The sequence below is a fragment of the Rhinopithecus bieti genome, unplaced genomic scaffold (assembly GCF_001698545.2).
Source record: "Rhinopithecus bieti isolate Rb0 unplaced genomic scaffold, ASM169854v2 scaffold_5051, whole genome shotgun sequence".
Lineage (NCBI taxonomy): Eukaryota > Metazoa > Chordata > Mammalia > Primates > Cercopithecidae > Rhinopithecus > Rhinopithecus bieti.
Genome location: NW_016804599.1, coordinates 585,632 through 604,227, shown reverse-complemented (window position 1 = coordinate 604,227; position 18,596 = coordinate 585,632). Strand labels below are relative to the sequence as shown.

The 18,596-nt window shown below is 42.8% G+C and overlaps 1 protein-coding gene and 1 long non-coding RNA gene across 4 annotated transcripts in view; one reads left to right on the top strand and one right to left on the bottom strand.

Moving 5' to 3' along the window:
* The window catches only part of LOC108527863 (uncharacterized), a 53,041-nt gene extending 36,011 nt beyond the window's left edge, over positions 1 to 17,030 (bottom strand). For 2 of the 3 annotated variants that reach the window (XR_001884962.1, XR_001884963.1), the window contains exons 1-3: positions 16,756 to 17,030; positions 15,833 to 15,911; positions 14,461 to 14,917 (exon numbers count right to left, since the gene is read on the bottom strand). This is a non-coding gene — a long non-coding RNA (uncharacterized LOC108527863). Of the gene's footprint in view, positions 1 to 14,460; positions 14,918 to 15,832; positions 15,912 to 16,060; positions 16,141 to 16,755 lie in introns of those variants that run through there. The other variant, XR_001884964.1, reaches the window with a different exon arrangement.
* MYO1B (myosin IB) overlaps positions 16,121 to 18,596 on the top strand; it is a 184,390-nt gene continuing 181,914 nt past the window's right edge. Inside the window, exon 1 of the mRNA XM_017869353.1 lies at positions 16,121 to 16,466. The gene's annotated coding sequence lies outside the window, so the exon portion shown is untranslated. The remainder of the gene's footprint in view (positions 16,467 to 18,596) is intronic.

Genomic DNA, 18,596 nt, shown 5'->3' with positions numbered 1-18,596 from the left:
TTTGTCTGTAAATTAATAATCAGGACAGAATGTCAGGTGTTATAATCAAAAGCTGTGTCTCAAATTAAAGAAAGGCCTTCACACAATGTAGAAAGAAGACCTTTGATACTCACTAAAATGCATTGTTAACATGGCCCCTAGAATAAAATACCTCTGCCAGCACAGTGGCTCATGCCTGTAATCCCAGCACTTTGGGAGGCCGAGGCAGGTGGATGACCTGAGGTCAGGATTTTGAGACCAGCCTGGCCAATACAGTGAAACCCCATCTCTACTAAAAATACAAAAAGATTAGCCAGGCATGGTGGCAGGCACCTGAAATGCTATCTACTCAGGAGGCTGAGGCAGGAGAATCGCTTGAACCTGGGAAGCAGAGGGTGCAGTGAGCCGAGATGGCATCAATGCACTCCAGACTCGGGTGAGAGAGTCAGACTCTGTCTCAAAACAAAACAAAACACAACAAAACAAAAGAATAAAATGTCTATACACTCTGAAGAGATCTAAAATTAATTTTAACATTGCACCAAATATTGGAGGACATAGGATGTATTCACCTTTTTAAAAATTTTTTTTGAGACAGGGTCTCACTTGTTTGCCCAGGCTGGAGTGCAGTGGCACGATCTCAGCTCACTGCAACCTCTGCTACCCCGGCTCAAGTTATCCTTCCACCTCAGCTCCGCAAGTAGCTAAGACCAAAGATGCTCACCATCATGCCTGGCTAATGTTTGTATATTTTGTAGAGATGGGGTTTCATCATGTTCCCCAGGCTGGTCTCGAGCTCCTGAGCTCAAGCGATCTGCCCACCTCAGCCTCCCAAAGTGCTGGGATTACACCATGCCTGGCCATATTCACCTTTTAACTGTGTATTCCTCTCATTTTTTTTTTTTTTTTTAAATTCCAGGGTTCTGTGATATAGTAGTTATCTAATGCTTGTCTGGATGGTTCTGTCTCAGGGTCACTCATGAGCCTGCATTTGAGCCCTGAACTGGGGATACAGTCATTTGAACATCTGTCTGAATGCTTCTGAGATGGCTCATTTAAAACGGCTGCTGGCAGGAGGCCTCGATTCATACCACATGAACGTCTCCAAGGGTTGCCTTAGTGTCCTCACAACATGATGTCTGGTTTTTCCCAGAACAAGTGATCCAAAGAGCCAGAAGCCACCATGTGTTTTATCACTAATCATGAAGACACATACACACACCACCACTTCTGTCATATTTTAGAAATGAATCAGTAGGCTGGCCCACACTTAAGTGGTGGGTGGGAATTAGGTTCTATCTTTTGGAGGAAGAACTGTTGAAGAATTTGTGGACACATTTTAAAATCTCCACATATAGTATTCATCTAGAACGTCAGGAAATGTGGTGTAGTCAAGACTGGGTACAAGAATTATGATACCCAGAGCAAAATGAAAATGCAGGACCCCTCTTGAAGAGTTTCCAGACAGTGATAACAGAGCATTAATCCAAGTGTGGGTCCTCTGAGGCATTGGGCCCTGTGCTGTGGCCCAGGTCCCACCCCATGAAGCCAGCTCTAGCTATAGTGGTTAAGTGCATGAGCTTTGAAATTATGAGTTTGAGTCCCAGCATACAAATTTGAGTCCCACTGCATACAGATTATGTAACTCTTGGGGAAATTAATCCAGCTGAAATTCAACTTCCATTTCTCTAAAAGGGGTATGATTAATTTACCTATCACTTCGGATTCTTGTGAGCATTAAATCAAGTCAGTATTGGCCTGGCTTATTATTGTAGGCATTTGATAACTTGTCGATATTATAATGATTACCTTTAAGGAGCTTTAGTGGTAGAGAAGAAAAAAGGACTGAACTGATAACTAGGATTGGTGATTTAGTGGATTATCATAAACTCCTTAAAGTGGGAATAGCACCTTACGCTTTCTGCAGTACCAACATCTCTTTGACTTAGCATGGATTCCTGCATTCAGGAGTTTGAAAAACATGGCCTGTAAGCTACAACAAGAATGGCTAAGAAGATGTATTTCAGAAATGGCACGTTTTCAGCATTCTAAAAGGTAGGACCAAATACGGATTTTAAGAAAATCCACATAAGAAGATCAGTATTTCACTGGTTGTTGTAATACTAGGCATTTATCAGCACATTAGAAATGGTTGCCATGAACTACTTTCTATTAATAACTCGGATGAGACTGAATATTACATGGGAAATTTCTCATAGCAGTATTCTCTTTGGTTGGCTCAAACAACAAAAACAAAAACTATTCCTGGATGAGGTCTTCATATTAGCAGAATGATTTCATGAAACACTTTATAGCTTCAGACAGGCCTCTGCTTCCTTTCTTACGCAGCTGAGCACGGCTCAGTAAAAGCCAACAACAATCCTCTGGCGTTTATACAAACTCCTCAGCCACAGCTCAGGTGTGCCAGGGCGGGCGCTCTAGCAATCCCACTTTGAAGATTCTATTTCAAACCAGATAACTGTCCTTTTAAAAGTTGACTGTTTTCATAAGGACTTTCTTCTACTAAGCTCTTAACCAAAGCATATTGCTGGGCCAAGACATCTTTACTCATCTGAAAAAATCCCACGCACCAGCCCATGAAGTAGAGTCCATGGAATCCAGGAAGTGTAGTACTGGGCTTTGAATTACTACTGACCTGCTGGGAGAGTTAATGCAGGTTCCAGAGGTGCCGCACCTGCCTCTTCTGAAAAGATGATATCATCAAAGACTTGAGTAAGGAAAGTAGGCAGAGGTGCGGGTTATTTATCTGGATGAGCAGACAAACAGGAAACATTAAGAAATATAGCAAGAGTTGGGCTCTTTTCACAAACACATTAACATCAAAAAAATAAACAAGCCAACTATAAGTGTGATTAGAGTTTTTTTTTCTTAACTCTAGGCGGCGTTGTGTTCTTAGCAATAGTCTTTTTCTCAAAGAACTTTATTTATTTCCCAATCCAAAATTAGTTCCTTAATTTGAAACAGCCATAAACAAACACTACTAAAGAAATCCCTTGGGCTCTTTTCTCCCACACCCTATCCCCCCACACATGTTTTCTGCTGCTTTGTTTGTTCTCAGTTCTTTTTCCCTTTGTGCTGAACAGAAGGGCCTGCAGTGATTTGGCTTTCTGAAATCCCTTCATAAGTTTCTTGAAAGATATTTAAATTCCATTTTGACAGGAGAGAATTAAATTCACATTAATTTTCATCAATAATGAATTCAATCTAAACAAACTTCAGTAACATCAAAGTACGGATTTTAGTTATCTACTGGTTAAAAAGGTTGCTCGCAGCTCTCTAACTCTTTTATTGGCCTACTGTAGCCTACTGCTGTTCCGGGAGGATGAATGGAGCCTCTAATCAGAGCAGCTGTCCCAGCAACCTTGGAGAGAGATTCCCTCGCACCTCTTCCTCCACTACTTCTCTCTTCATTTTCTTCTTTATTTCCAATCTTTGCCAACCCCCCTTTTCCTCCGTACCTTTCTTCGTTTCACCTCCATTTCCCACTCCATATCAATGAAGAATTCCATAGCGATTTGGCTTTCCTCTTCAAACCCATCCCAACATTATCTTCAAGAAAGGGAATGTGCTGGTGATGTCCCTGGTTGCTCTGGCCTTTCCTCTGCTCTGCTGTCTATCACAGGGGATTGCATCTTCCAGTTCCCTTGCCCTCTGGCTTCCACATAGGCTGAACCGAAGGAAGGCATAAGCAGAAGAGTGGAGGGTGGGAAGAGGGAGGAAGCCAGGGAATTTCACCTCCTCTCTGTCTGTTTTGATGCTGTCTCTGGCAGTGGCTGCTTCTCTATGATTTTAGCTGCTGGCCAACAGCCCCTCCCTTCAGTCTCAGCATCTGTCAGGAATGCTCCCCACTGTGCTTCTGACTTCTCCTATCTTCCAGGCTTTGGTAACACCATCTTCTCCCTGAGTTTCTCCAGCCCTAGGGGAGTTAGTGGCTTCTGACTGCTGTTATTCTTTTGGTTATCCCACTGCTTAATTCCTGGGTTCTGCTTCTTCCATCACAGGTATGACAAGTTCCTGGCCAGGCATGGTGGTCCATGCCTGTAACCCCAGCAATCTGGGAAGCCAAGGCGGGAGGATTGCTCAAGCCCAAGAGTTTGAGACCAACCTACTCAACAAAGTGAGACTCGTCTCTAAAAAAAAAACTAAAAAATTATCCAGGTGCGATGGCACACATCTGTAGTCCCAGCTACTTGGGAGGCTGAGATGGAAGGATTGCTTGGGCCAAGGAGGTTGAGGCTGCAGTGGGCTGTGATTGTGCCATTGCACTCCAGCCTAGGCAACACAGCGAGACCCTGTTTCAAAACCAAACCAAACCAAACAAACTAAAAACACCAAAAAACAAGTTCCTGTATTAAATTCCTCATGTTTGAGACACCTACAGTGGTTTCTGTTTTCTTAATTGGGCCCTGACCAAAATAGGGGGTCCAAGATTACAACATCTCAGGTAACAGTTCTCTAGAGCAGAACATTGGACAGTATTACTTTATTCTATGCTCCTTGGAGTTCTTATACACATGATAAGCCACAAAAACAAACAGCTATTAAAATTCAATGCCCAAGGTAAGTTTGGGGTGAGGTGAGGTAAGAAAGACTAAGGAAGCAGATGGAGCATTGTTTCCTCTGTGCACCTGGGGCATCTGTGGTTTTCACTCTCCCAGACATGGAACAGAGGATTTTCTGACTTTGCCTTGCTGATATGGACTTTACAGCAAGATGTTTCATGAGATTTGCAAGTCACTTTCCCTTTCATTCCCATCTGAGTGGGCACATCCTCTCTGCTTCGCACCACTGCCTCTGTCCTCCAGTAACGTGTTTTTCATCATCACATGTGTAATAATTTTGAATCTCACCTGATAGCAGCATCCCCTGGCTTATAAATGTGGGAAATATTTGCTATGGAGGAGTGATTTGTAGCACTTTGTGAGTCAAAGGCCTTTGGGAGAATCTAAGGGATGGTCAAAATCCTTTCCGCAGAGAAAAATGCACAGATACCATGATTGTGAGTGAGCCTGTGTACATGTATGTATGTTCATGAGGTGCATACACACGCAACGACACACACTTTGGCATAAAGCTTGTCAATCCCAGATTCAGAACCCCACCCCTACCATGTATGGTCCTTGGCCATATATTATTCTTCTGTCCACATTCAGGATGCCCTAGGTAGTGCCTATTATGTAACTATAGTTTTATAAATAACTTAATTTCTTCCAGTTTACCTCCTTTTAAGTGATGAATTAAACTTCAAAACATGGAGTCTGTCAGACACTATTTTTGTGTCAGATACTTTGGACTCACCCTAAGGAAGATAGTTCTATGTTTTACTTGTGTAAAAAGATGTCTCTATAGTGATATTAAAGGATTCTGTATGTGAAACTGTGATTTCCTCCTGCTGTTTTAAGATATTCCTCTTTCTTATTGGCACCACATGAGATAAAATTCGGTGACTGGGGCAGAGATTTATGAAGTGTTATTGTTGAATATATGTGTATGTTGCTTTCCTGTGGTGAAAGACCTGTAACCCAAAACTTCCATTTTGGGATTGATTTGGGGCCTAGTGTAACATGTACGCTGTAATAAGTCACGGCAGATGCTGTCGATTTACTTCCTGCTGTCCCATGTGGGCTCCAGGGTGGATAATTTTGCTCATTCTTTTGGCCTTTGCTGTGGCTTGTCAAAAACTGGACTCATGTTCGTAACTCTGAGAAGTGCTCAGCTGTGAAATAAGTACTGAAAAGATGAAAAGCAATTGATCCTGAGTCATTGTGATCATTCAATCCTACGTAAGCAAGAAATAAGTATTTAAAGTGTCCCAATAAATCTTCTCTTTGAGCTTAAGCATTTAGAAATTTAAAATACTTATAGATTGACTTGTGAAGGAAGATTAGGAAAAATATATGTATTGGCTCTGAAATAGAGATATAAGTTATTATGAAACATTAGTGATAAGTTGAGTGGGGTCAGCCTAATGCATCTGTTTCTGCAGAAGTGGGAATTCTTTAGCATCAAGGTATGAGAGTGTATAGCAGAAGTACAGGAGATATCAATTCAATCACTGTCTAGAAATAAAATATGTGCTTTATTTAAACATCGTAGCTATTATATTTTTGCGTTTTACAACTATTACACAAAAATTATTGGGGTTTGCTATAAGAAGATGGGGTAATCTTTCAAAGTGCATGATAACAGCTATGAAGGAGCCATGAAAGAAGATACTGGAAACACTTGGTATTCATTCATTCATGCATGCATGCATACAGGCATGCATACAACAAGCATTACTGAGTTCTCACTATATTCCAGGACTTACGTTAAACACAGCATTGGAAAATAAATAGACATGATTCTGCCCTCAAGTTTGTCTCAGTGTAGTGAAAGAGACTGATAATTGAATAGGCAGTTTGATCATCGTGTGATATACTCCATGATAGAGGCAACAGAATTTTATTGGAGCACTGAATAAGTGCTCTTTTCTTGTTTGGGGGATCAGGAGACCTTTTCAGAGGAGGTAACGTTTTCTGTCTCAACTAAAAACACACACACACACACAAATTAGCTGGGCATGGCAGTACAGTCCTGTAATCCCAGTTACTCAGGAGGCTGAGGCAGGAGAATCGCATGAACCCCAGAGGCGGAGGTTGCAGTGAGCCGAGATCATGCCACTGCACTCCAGCCTGGGTGACAGAGCGAGACTCCATCTCAAAAGAAAAAGAAAAGAAAAAGAAGGCAGTAGGATGCCACGTGTCAGAGGAGTCAAATGCTACGAGGACCCAAAATTCCCTTTAAGATGTGGCAACTGGTGGGGCACGGTGGCTCACACATGTAATCCCAGCAGTTTGGGAGGCTGAGGTGGGAGGATCACTTGAGCCCAGGAGTTTGAGACCAGGCTGGGCATAGGGAGACCTCCTCCCTAAAAAAATAAAATAAAATTAGTCACCAGGTATGGTGGCATGCGCCTGTGGTCCCAGCTACTTGGGAAGCTGAGGCGGGAGGATAACTTGATTCTGGGGTTGCACCACTGCACTCCATTCTTGGTGACAGAGTGAGACCTCATCTCAAGAAAAAAAGAAAAAAGAAAAAGATGTGGCAATTGACAGAGAACTGCAGACCTTGGCAAGATCAGTTTTAATGTACTCATAAGAGCAAAGAACTGGAGTGTGAAAGGGAAGTGAGATAGACAGAAACCATATACTAAACTTTAAAAAACTTGACTGGTGGGTAGACAGCTGTTAAGATCCAGGCTTCTTTTTCAATAAACATAAAAAATTCACTTTGTTACCTCTAAATTCTGATCAGATAGAGCCCCCTTCTCCCAGAAGATTACAGCTTAAATTTCTGGATACTTCCACCTACCAAACTGATTTCTTAAAACTCTGCTTATTTTATTATAAAAGCAATCTTTTTTCAAAAATATATTTATCATATAGTATATTACAAAACATCATCCAATACTTAAGACTTTGATATGCCCTCCACACACTAAGGTTACTAATGAAGATAGAGTTCACCTGGACATCTCAGTGCTAGGGGTAGGAGGGGGTATAATCTTTAAGTTACAAAATTTATTTCAAAAGCAAAAAGTTATGGATAAACTATTGAACAGAAACCAGGTAGAACTATGTTGGTTGCAATAGCAACTAGGTTAGGAAACAGCTAGTTTGGAGTTTGAAGATTTCATATGTATTAGTTTGGGCTGCTATAATGAAAATACCATAGGTGGGGTGACTTAGACAATGTTTACTTCTCATGGTTTTGGAGACTGGGACTGTTTATTTCTCATGGTTTTGGAGACTGGGAAGTCCAAGATGAAGTCACTGACAGATCTGGTGACCGGTGAGGGCTTGCTTCCTGGTTGATAGGCAGTCACCCTCTTGCTGTATCCTCACATGGCTGAGAGAGTGAACACTGGTCTTTCTCTTCTTAAAAGGAAACTACTCCCATAATGGGGGTTCTACCTAATCACCTCCCAAAATCCTACCTTCTAATACCATCCCATTGGGGGTTAGTGTTTCAACATATGAATTTTGAGAGGACATAAACACGCAGTCCATAATACCATATATAAGTCATCACATATATGTATTGGGCCAGCCATTTTTGAAGGCTCTAGCAGATACATGTACCACCCCCTCCCCCATCTCTATCAGCTCTACCTAAAATCTTGACTTTATTCTTTCTTTTGCATTAAGGCAAGCTCATTAAACTGGCCCAAGGATCTTGGATGCATCGCCCTTGGCAGATTGTGTTTCTTCTTTGAAATTCTTCTTTAAAGTGGCCCTCACTGCCAACCACCAAGCCTGCAATGGGGAGACTTCCCTCAGCACTCCTATCCATGCCTCCCACCCTGTCTACTACCTTGGACACATGACATTATGATATGGAAAGAAGAATCTCTTCTGGAAAAGAGTGCAATAAAGAAATCCAAGGACCCTGTACTCAAAGCAAATGTTCTCCATGGGTGATTAGTATAAACCCTCATTCAGCATGATTTGGTCATCAGATCTGCCAGTCTCTAACATGACCTAATGGGAAAAGATCACCAAGTACTGAAATGTCCTGATGGAAGAGTATTGGAAAACCACTCAAGCAATATTTATCTATTTATGTTTTCAGTTGGGCCAATTCAGAAAAACAACAAAAATTTGCAGGCCACATATTTTGTCCAAGATGAAAACAGCTTTATTATTTTTTCCTGATTATAAAAATAATACATATTTATTATTACAAAACTTGAAAGTTATTTGTATGAAAAGAAGTAAATATAGCTTGAAATCTGAAAGTCCATAGTGGGCCACAGTTTAAAAGGCAATTCAAGTAGTTTCTTTAATATTTTACTTGATTGGCTAGAAAAATATTGATGAGTGACTTTTAGTCACTAAATTTTTGAATATTTTAAATTCGATATTTAAATGTCTGGAAAAGAGGAAAAGCTGTTCTCTAATCTTTTACTCAGAATTGAAATCCTGGATTGTGCTGTAGCCCTTGAGCCCTAGGTTGCACATTACTGATTTAAAAACACTTGGAACAACACATAAGGGGTCAAGGGGGCTGGTGAGGCCTGGGGGAGCCTGGAAACAGCATCAGGGCCCTCGCTGCCTTGGGACTGGAGGGACGTTACAAAGGAAGAGGCAGTATATCCGAGGAGACAAAGACCTGAAGCTAGACCCTATCTTCTAGGAGGTCAAAGACCCTCACCATCATGTTTACCATCCTGTTGTAGTGACAGGGCTAGCACAGGATTAAACAGATACTCAGTAAATACTTCTTGATGTAGGACAAATTTCATCTACTTCACTCTGTGGCCCTGGGCTAGTAGTGCCTGATCACAAGTCACTAGAATGGAAGGAGTCCTCAGGGTTGAGACTGTTACATGTCTGATAATCTAGAACGATTACAACACCCATCAAAGTTACCCAGTGGGACTAAAAGTACCAAGGAGCTTATGTACCAAAAATAAAGAGCTTCTTCTTCCCCTGCCCAGGGTAAACCTTCAGGGTGATAGCTGCTTTTGACTGATAAAGATTTATAAAGCAAACTATAAAATTATAAAACATGATTTTCAATTTAATGCAACTGTGGACGTGAAGAAACATGCAGGTCTTTGAAGGAACCCCTCAGAGAGTAGATAAGAGTTTTGAGGAGACTAGGAACGAAGGACTTTTTGAAGCAATTTATAGACCCAATGCCCCTGAGGGGAAAATGTTTGGGGCCCATGAGCTGTGTCAAGATTATCTCAGGTCCAGACTCAAGATCTATGGGAACTTTGTAGCATTCCCAGTCACTGAGAGGGGCCTTGGGGGCAGATGAGGTTGGGGCCTGGCAAGAGGGCCCCTACGAGTGTAAGACAAGCTTCTGCTCCCTGCTCTTACTCATATTGGCACGAACGGGTTTCAGGAAAAATACCCATAGTGTAGCATGTGTCTAATGGGAAGGACTACGCAAGTATCTTTATTTAGTAAAGGCCATGCTTGTCCTGGGGAGGTGGGTTGCTTGTCAACACCCTGACCTCCATGGTCTGATTCTTCCTCTGCATGAGATGGGCTGTGCTTTTGGTGCTACTCTCTACAAAGTTTTTCCAGCTTTATTCAAAGCTTAAGAAGAGCATTCCTACGAATCCATCAGCAAGAACTGCTTTTGTCCTACCTTGCACTCTGGAAAGTCTTTAACGAGATATCTGAAATTCTTGGCTGAGGTTATAGGCTAACTTGATTTACCTAACATAATAACTCATGAAGTTAGTTCATCAATCTAACACTACTGAATACTTTCTATGTTCCTAGGCTCTGAGGACACAATAGTGAACCAAACTCCAACTTCATGGAGCTTCTCATATTGTACAGATGTCAACGTAGCTGAAATAATGGGCAATTAACCTTTTGCTTATATTTCTAATTTAAATTTTGGTTTACTCTGTCAATGGCCCCTAAACCTAGAGTTATGCCATTTTGGTTGTTAATACAATAGGATATTTTTGAGTTATCACAATTACCTTTCTCTATCAGCATTTTCATATGCTAACACCTGTGATGAATGTATGTGCCAGATCAAATATATGGATTTAGTTTTAGGGACTGAAGCAGAAACAGACTATTACATCATATATTTGCTAAATTACTTTTCATTTGGTATAGGCGGCCAGTATTTTTTTTCTTTGCCATAATATTTGCTTTTCCTTGCAGTACTCCTAGGGTCTCCCCAGCAACGAGATGACAGCTCCCGAGTTATCATTAGAAAATGAAAATTATTTTTTAAAATATTGGGAAAAGTATAGCCATTTTCAGATTGATTTATTGTTTCACAGCTAGGTTTTGCCATCATAGTCCTAACTGGCTGTAACATGAGAAGAAATAAAAGAGACAATTATTTTACTAGTTGAAATGACAGAATGCTAAATTATAAAATGTCAGGGGAAAAAATTAAGGCAATTTAAATTTCCTGGCTATGGGTCTATAATGTATTTGAGGCTCAGAGTACTCTGAGCTGTGGAGAAATGCATTTTGTGGAGAAAAAATTATACTTTTTTCACTGCCTGATTTTAGTGCTCGAATTACATCTTTTTTTAAAAAAATAAAGAATTGTTCTTGATTTTCAAATAGTCTAGTACAGTACCTACAAGGGAGCCTATTTGTGAGCTTTTCAAATTCCTCTTTTTATCCTCAAATAGCTTTAGTAAATTTTCTCCCTGCCTGGGATAAGTTCCATTGGTCTTTTTACCTTCAAATATTCTTGATGTCATTTATCTATAGTTTGTTAAATACTTAGAATAACTGAGTTGTGTTTTTACCGCTGAGTCTTGGAGGCTGACAATGCTATAGAAACTTTTTTTTTTTTTTGGTAATACTTAATCTGAATTTCAAATAATACTTTAAACATGAAGCTCTTATTTTTAAAGCACTCTTTAAATATATTTTAAAAGATTTTCTTTTGTATGAAGCTATTTAAGAAATAGCTAACTCAGTGCTTACTGCATTTAGAGGACTATCCTAAACTAAGAGACACATACTAAAGAAATAATACAGTACACTTGACCCTTGAACAACTTGGGGATTAGGGATGCTGACCCTCCATGCAGTCAAAAATTCACGTATAACTTAAACTTAACTACTAATAGCCTACTGTTGACATATTAGCCTTATTGATAACGTAAATGGTCTATTAACACATATTTTATATTGTATCATATATTGTATTCTTACAAAAAAAGTAAGTTAGAGAAAAAGGAAATGTTATTAAGAAAATCATAAGAAAGAGAAAATAGATTTGCTATTCATTAAGTGGAAAGTCTTCATCCTCATCCTCTTCACGTTGAGTAGGCTGAGGAGGAGGAAAAGGAGGAGTGGGTCTTGTTGTCTCAGGGGTGGCAGAAGAGGAAGAGCTGGAAAAGGCGGAAAGCAGGCAGGAGAGGAAGCCACACTCAGTATAAGTTGCCTGCCTCAGCTTCATTATCTCTAAAATGGGATTATGATATAACCTATCTCATTGGGCTGCTGTGCGGCTTCAAAGAGTTAACACATATGTAGAGCATTTAGAATATTTCCTAGGACAGTCAGCTCTCTAAGAGTGATCTTATCTCAGTCCTGGTGTTTTCAAACTGATTGACTAGTTTTATCTAGAGGCCTACTATCTAGTTGGAGAAGTCAAACATCCAGAAGAGGATACATAAAAAGATTTCATGACCTGGGGCAAATTAATAGGTACTGAGAGGATGTGGCATTCAGATGCTACCATAGTAAAGAAAGCAGAATCTAATTCAAGATGATGGTTAGGAATAGGTGAAAACTGAATTTAGTTTGAAAGGATAAGTAATGGCTGGGAATAGTGACCCACACCTGTGATCCTAGTGCTTTGGGAGGGCGAGGCAGGAGGATCACTTGAGGCCGGGGCTCAAGGCCAGCCTGGGCAACAATAGTAGGACTCCCATCTCTACAAAAAATACAAAGAAATTAGTTGGGTATGGTAACATGCACCCGTAGTCCTGGCTGCTTGGGAGGCTGAGGCAGGAGGATTGTGGAGAGGATTGTTTGAGTTCAAGGTTACAGTGAGCTATGATTGTGCCACTGCACTCCAGCCTGGGTGACAGAACGAGATCCTGTCTTTATTATTATTATTTTTTTTAAAAAAGATAAGTAAAGCAGGTGAAAACTGTTTGGGTGGGTATGTGAGACAGAAAATACAGCAAAAACAAAGACCGAGAATTTTAAAGACAGAGAGTCTTTAACACATGATGTAAAATAACTAAGGACAGACAGTATGAGTCTCTGGCCAAAACTGTAAACTTAGTTGAACAAAGACAGAGCCAGTGAGAAAAGTCTAAAAGTATGACTTCCAGTCCACTTTTCTGTTTGCTACATCAAAATGAGGCAGAGGCAGGTCATACAGTTCTTTCATCAGTCTTCTTCTCAATGTTGAACTCCTTTTAATTTTCTTGAAAGGGCTCAAGTAAAACCAACTAAGAAAAAATAAGTCTTACATGCCTAGTGGTAATTCTCTTCCTGGGACACACTGAGATATGCTTTTAATTCTACATTTTCCACAAGGATGGCAAGATTTCAATTGAATGAATTTAAATTGTTGCATGTTTCCATTGAGGCAAAGCACACTTCTTGTATTCTTTTACTGCATTCTTATAATTTGATAATTTATGTTTTTCACCCTAAATCTCAATAATAGTTTTCTTTTTATTTCTTTCTGTTTCCTCCAAATAGATTGAGGAGAAAGTAAAACATGCCTTTGTAATTAATGGATTTTTTTATCTATTCTTTGTTTTTTTTTTGAGGTGGAGTCTTGCTTTGTCACCCAGGCTGGAGTACAGTGGCGCGACCTTGGCTCACTGCAACCTCCGCCTCCTGGGTTCAAGTGATTCTTCTGCCTCAGCCTCCCAAGTAGCTGGTACTACAGGAGCGTGCCACCACGCCTGGCTAATTTGTGTATGGTTAGTAGAGATGGGGTTTCACCATATTGGCCAGGCTGGTGTCGAACTACTGACCTTGTGATCTGCCTGCCACAGCCTCCCAAACTGCTGGGATTACAGGTGTGAGCCACTGAGCCCAGTCCGTTACCTATTCTTGACAATAACTTTAATCTGCTTTTTATAATTTCAAAAGTTGCTGATTGATTGGTTTTTGAAAAAAATGGCCAGGAAGGTAAAAGTGTTTTAAAACCTCATGGTATGTCTTCAGAAGCTTGGGTTTTGAGATTTATGAAAACTAGGTAAACAGTATTTTAAAAGAGAGGCATGGTTTTCTCTAGAAATATTTTAGCTAATAACTTGGTTCATTTTCTTAAGTGTTTATTAGGATGTGTTCTACAGTTTCTATTATTTTCTTTTTTGAACTTGCTAAAAGCAGAAAGTCTTAATTGTCCCCACTATGCTAGGTCCATCTACAGGCAGAACTGTTCTGACATAATTGTGTCCTATCCCTTTCTTGAGTCAGGAGTTTCAAAACTTTCGTTCCAGCAGCTAGCTCTTTCAATAGACCTACTCAGCACACAGTTGCCTCAAACCTACTTTTTCTAAAATCTGGCCACATCCCAAGATCAAAAGTTTATAGAATTTCCCCACTCTTCAATTTGTTTACATCTTATATTCATGAACCTACCATCTGCATTTCCGCTATTTTTGAAAAGCTGAACTGGACAGTAGAGGTCAGAAGTTCCACGAACTGTCAAACTGCTATAAGCAGTTACTTCAGAACCTAAACTCAGACAAGCAAAATGGAGAAGTGAGTCTAACATATGTCACCAGGTAGCAGGTTCATATGTTGTCTGTTGTGAAGGCTGGGATCTCCAGGGTTTTCATTATGCTAGGTTATCAAGGTCTGAGGTAGTGTGCTTGATAGTTTATGGTGAAGACTATAGAATCAGATTGTCTAGGTTCAAATTCCAGCTCTGCCATTGTTCTAGGTGTCTATTGCTATGCAACCACCACCCGGATGACAATCTTTTATTATTATCACTTACGTTTCCGGGGCCTGACTTGGCTCAGCTAGGTTTTCTCTCTAGGTCTCTCAGACAGCGTGGTCAGTCAGTGACTGTGGCTGGAGTTCTTTCAAAAGCTTGCCAACTCACATGCCTGGTATAAGTTGTACTGGCAGTAGACTGGGTCCTCGGCTGGCACCATCAGCCCAAACACCTACACATGGCCTTCCCTGTGGCTTGAGCTTCCTCACAATATGGCAGCTGGGTTCCAAGGGTGAGTGTCCCAAGGGAGAGCCAGGTGAAAACTTTGTCTCCTTTTATGACCTAGGTTTGGAAGTCACATAGCATCACATCTGCTGTATTCTATTTGTTACAATCAAATCACTAAGTCCAGACCATATTCAAAAGGAGGGCAATTAATATCCACTCTCTAATGGGAGTCTTCAAACCACCATAGCCATGTATTCCCGAAGACCTCTCTGTCCTTGGCTTTGCTGGTCTGTAAAACAAGGATAATGAGAGAAACTTACCTCACAAAGTTTTGGTGAGGATTAAACAAAGAACAGTCCCTGGTACCCAGCATGTGTTAGTTTAGGACATTATCGCACCACCTGTACATCCATCTGAAGTGATGCTGATGGTGACATCTAATGATGGGGCAGTTCCCAGCAGATACAGTCTGTGAAGGTCCCACCTTTCCAAACTCTACTAGTGGCATTTAACAAATCCCAGCGCCTGTGGTTCTTATGCCAGTGGGAACAGTTACTATATATGGTCTGATTTCTTTAGTTCACCTCACTTTAGTGACAGTTTCCAGATACAGGTCAGTCCATTTAAACCTGTCCCATTTATGGCAATTTATTTCATTACAGGATAAAGTAGTTAGAACCATGAGTAATAATTACTGTGTCTACAGTGCTTTTAACACCTCACTCAAGTAATCCTCACCTCACCCAGTGAGTAAGTTTGAATGCGCACCCTTCCCTGTGCGGAGATGAAGAAACCAGGACCTGGATCAAGAGGATTGTTCTAAATTCTCCAATGAGGCAATAGGGCTTGAGTGAGAAGGTGTGTGTGTGGGGGTTGTCCCGATTCTCTGGCCCCTACATGCCTGTATAATATACCTCATCACTGATCATTACTCAAGGCCAGTTAATACACTCTATTCAAATATGTATGGATATTTCAAATTTTTTTTAAACTACCTCTCATTTATCTATAACATAAAGAATTGGCCAGTAGGTATTACCCACAATGTGAGATCAAGTAATTTAAAAGATACTAAAAGCCTTGTAAATGAAGAAACACCACACCATTCAGTATTCTTTTTTCTTTTTCTGTTAAATTAATATTTTCTGATATTCTTGGCATCCAAACATTTTCATCTTGTGGAGGAGGAAAAATTGAGACTTACTTCCACTCTTTGCCGGAACGTGACCCCAGGCTGGCTTCGAGTTGTCAAACGTTGTATTTCTCATTTTATGTCAGTAAGTCTGCAAGAAAAAAGGTAGAAAGACTGCCTTCCGTGGGGGCCGCGACGGTCGCCCCTCCTTCCCTCAAGCCTCGTCCCATTCAGGCTCGTCCCGGGTGGGGAGGGTCGGGCCGCAAACACGCAAGGCGCGGAGGCCGCCACGACGCTCACCGGGGGGCGCTGTGAAGCCGGCACCGGGCGGCCGGAGGTGAGTCGGCTCGGAGGCGGTGGCTCCTGTTCCTGCCCGCGCGCCGAGGGGCGAATCCCAGGCAGCGAGGTCGTCGCCCCCGCCCCTCGGCCGGCCCCTCCGCCAGCGGGCTAGAGGGGAGTGGCCGGGCTCCTCCCGCCGCCGCTGAGCACTCCGCAGCCGGGTGCGCACGGGAGTCTCAACCGCGGCGCGTGGCGGCAGTGCCGGAGCGCTGGGCGCGCAGTCGGCCAGCAGCCGCGGGACAGCCTTGGCCGAACAGCCGCGTCTGGAGCCCCGCAGCCCCGGGCTGGGCCCGCGTCCCGGAGCGCCACCGGAGAGCGAGGACGACGTGGAGGCGGAGTGGCGCCCGGCGAGGTAGCGCCAGGCAAGGTAGCGCGAGCGCTTTCTCTCTCCCCTGCCCTTTCTCGCTGCGTCCGGCCGCGGCTCCCGAGGCGCACGCCCAGCGCCTTTGTGCCCGCGGTCCCTGGCCCCGTCGCCCCCTGCGGGCGGGGGTCAGCGGGTTCTGCCGCTGTCTCGGGGGAGGCGGCGCTGCGGCGGGAACCGCGCACGCTGTAGGTCGCGGAGGGTGGTCGTGACTCCGCAGTGGCGTCGGGGGTGGCGGGAGGGAAGAAGGTCTTGTAAACTAAGTTGTTCGCACTTTGCCCCATGCCTGTCCTACCTGTGGGGAGAGTCGAATCTCGGCTGTCCTCGTGTTCACCCACAGCCCCTCCATCCCTCTGGCCCACAGCTGTTTCCTGGCTCCCTGGAAAGACACGGTGTGGCTTCCTGCGGGCAGGAAAGCGGAGGGAGAACAATGGGGCGTCCTGGGGAGTGGGGTTCAGGTGCGGTGTGCCCCGGCGGCGGCGGGGGAGGAGGGGCCCGGGACGCTGTGGCCCTCCCTGCGCGTGCAGCTGCGCTCGCCTCCTTTGTTCCGCCGCAGCGGAGGGGGTTGCCCTGGGTCTCGTTTCCTGCCTGGGATGGGATTGATTCACGGTCCCAGAGAGGGAAGGGGAAGGGGGCGGGGCTGGAATGGAAAGCAGATTAGAGACGGGAGCTACGAAGGGTGCTGGGACCGGGAAGAGACTTGGGGAGAGGGTTGGGAGAGGGTAATGAGAGCGCGCTGGAGAGGTAATTGCAAACACACAACATTTTGTTCAAGGGCCCTGTGAGTTTCTGGAGCTTATTTGTAGTGCTTTGTTCAGGCTTTGGCCCAACGTTTGTTGCTGCAACAAGTTGTGTGCTCCTTGAGTTTCTAGGCGCTCCCAATGTTAGATTGCTCAAAGCAACTCTTGTTAATTACAGTGAAAGAAGCCCTCCCCCCCCCTTTTTTTTGAGAATTGAAAAAATTTTGCTATGAACTATTATGGTGTGTATGTGTGTGCCTCTGGGTCTGTGTGTGTAGCTAGTGGATATTGGCTGGAGTGGGTAGGAGACAAATTTTATAGAATCAATTTTGACATAATTTTTTTTATAGTATAATATAGTACAACAGTTTTCCAGGACTGTTTGAGGGCAGAAACCACCAGAAAATTAGACATTGCTATAAATGAATCAGACTATGTAACACAATTGAAAAACACTTTTACAGTCTGTCCCAGAAAACACACCACACACACCAGCGTTTGGGGTTTGAACTGAGGAGCCCTGGCATTCAAGTGTTCTGTGCTTTCACTCTCTGTGTGAGGATCATTTAGAGGGGTGGTAGAATTAAACGTAATATGTCAGACATTTGTTAAGCGACCCTTTCCTAGATTGGAATCGAGAATCCCCAAAGGATTGGCTGACCTGGGGAGGAAGCTATGGGGGATTGAATGATGTGTGTTTTTGAATGGGGTATTCCAAGCAAAACTGTTTTGGGAGGAGGCTGACATTTCCAGGCATTCATGATTTGTACCTGTGGGACACTGGTGGAAGGATTCCCAAAGTCGGACTGAAGGTTAGAATTACTGTGGTGATAATTTAGGAGACATTCTGTTGTAGTAGTCTGGCTGCAGACAGGATTGGGAAGTGGCCCAGAGCTGCCTCTTTGACAAGCTGAGGGTCCGCCATTAAATCACCCCTTTGGCCATTTATTTTGAGATGAACCAAGTTTGAAAGCCTCTTAACCTGAGAAGGCGAATTAGGAGTTTGCTGTGGGGGAAAAAATGTCTCCTGCCCACTAAATGGTAATGGAAAAGAGCTGTGTAAGCTACTGCTGAGGGTTTGTCTTTTTCGTGGGGGATGTGGTCAAATTTTCAGGCCAGGCTGAAAAGCACTGGGACTTGTCCTCAGGAGCCATTATGATGTGAAGTTGAAGTGGGATGGTGTCCAACCGTCAAGCTGTTTGTCATTAGAACTAACACACTGCCTGGCAAAACGTTGTGCTGGGGCAGCTAACAGAGGGAGACTTGTTTTGTTGTTGTCTTACCATTTTGGACTTTTCACTTATGCTGTGAATTGTTTTATAAAATACAACACAATTGAATGTCTCTCAAGTACTCATTGCTCTATACATTAACAAAATGTAAAGCATCTGAACAC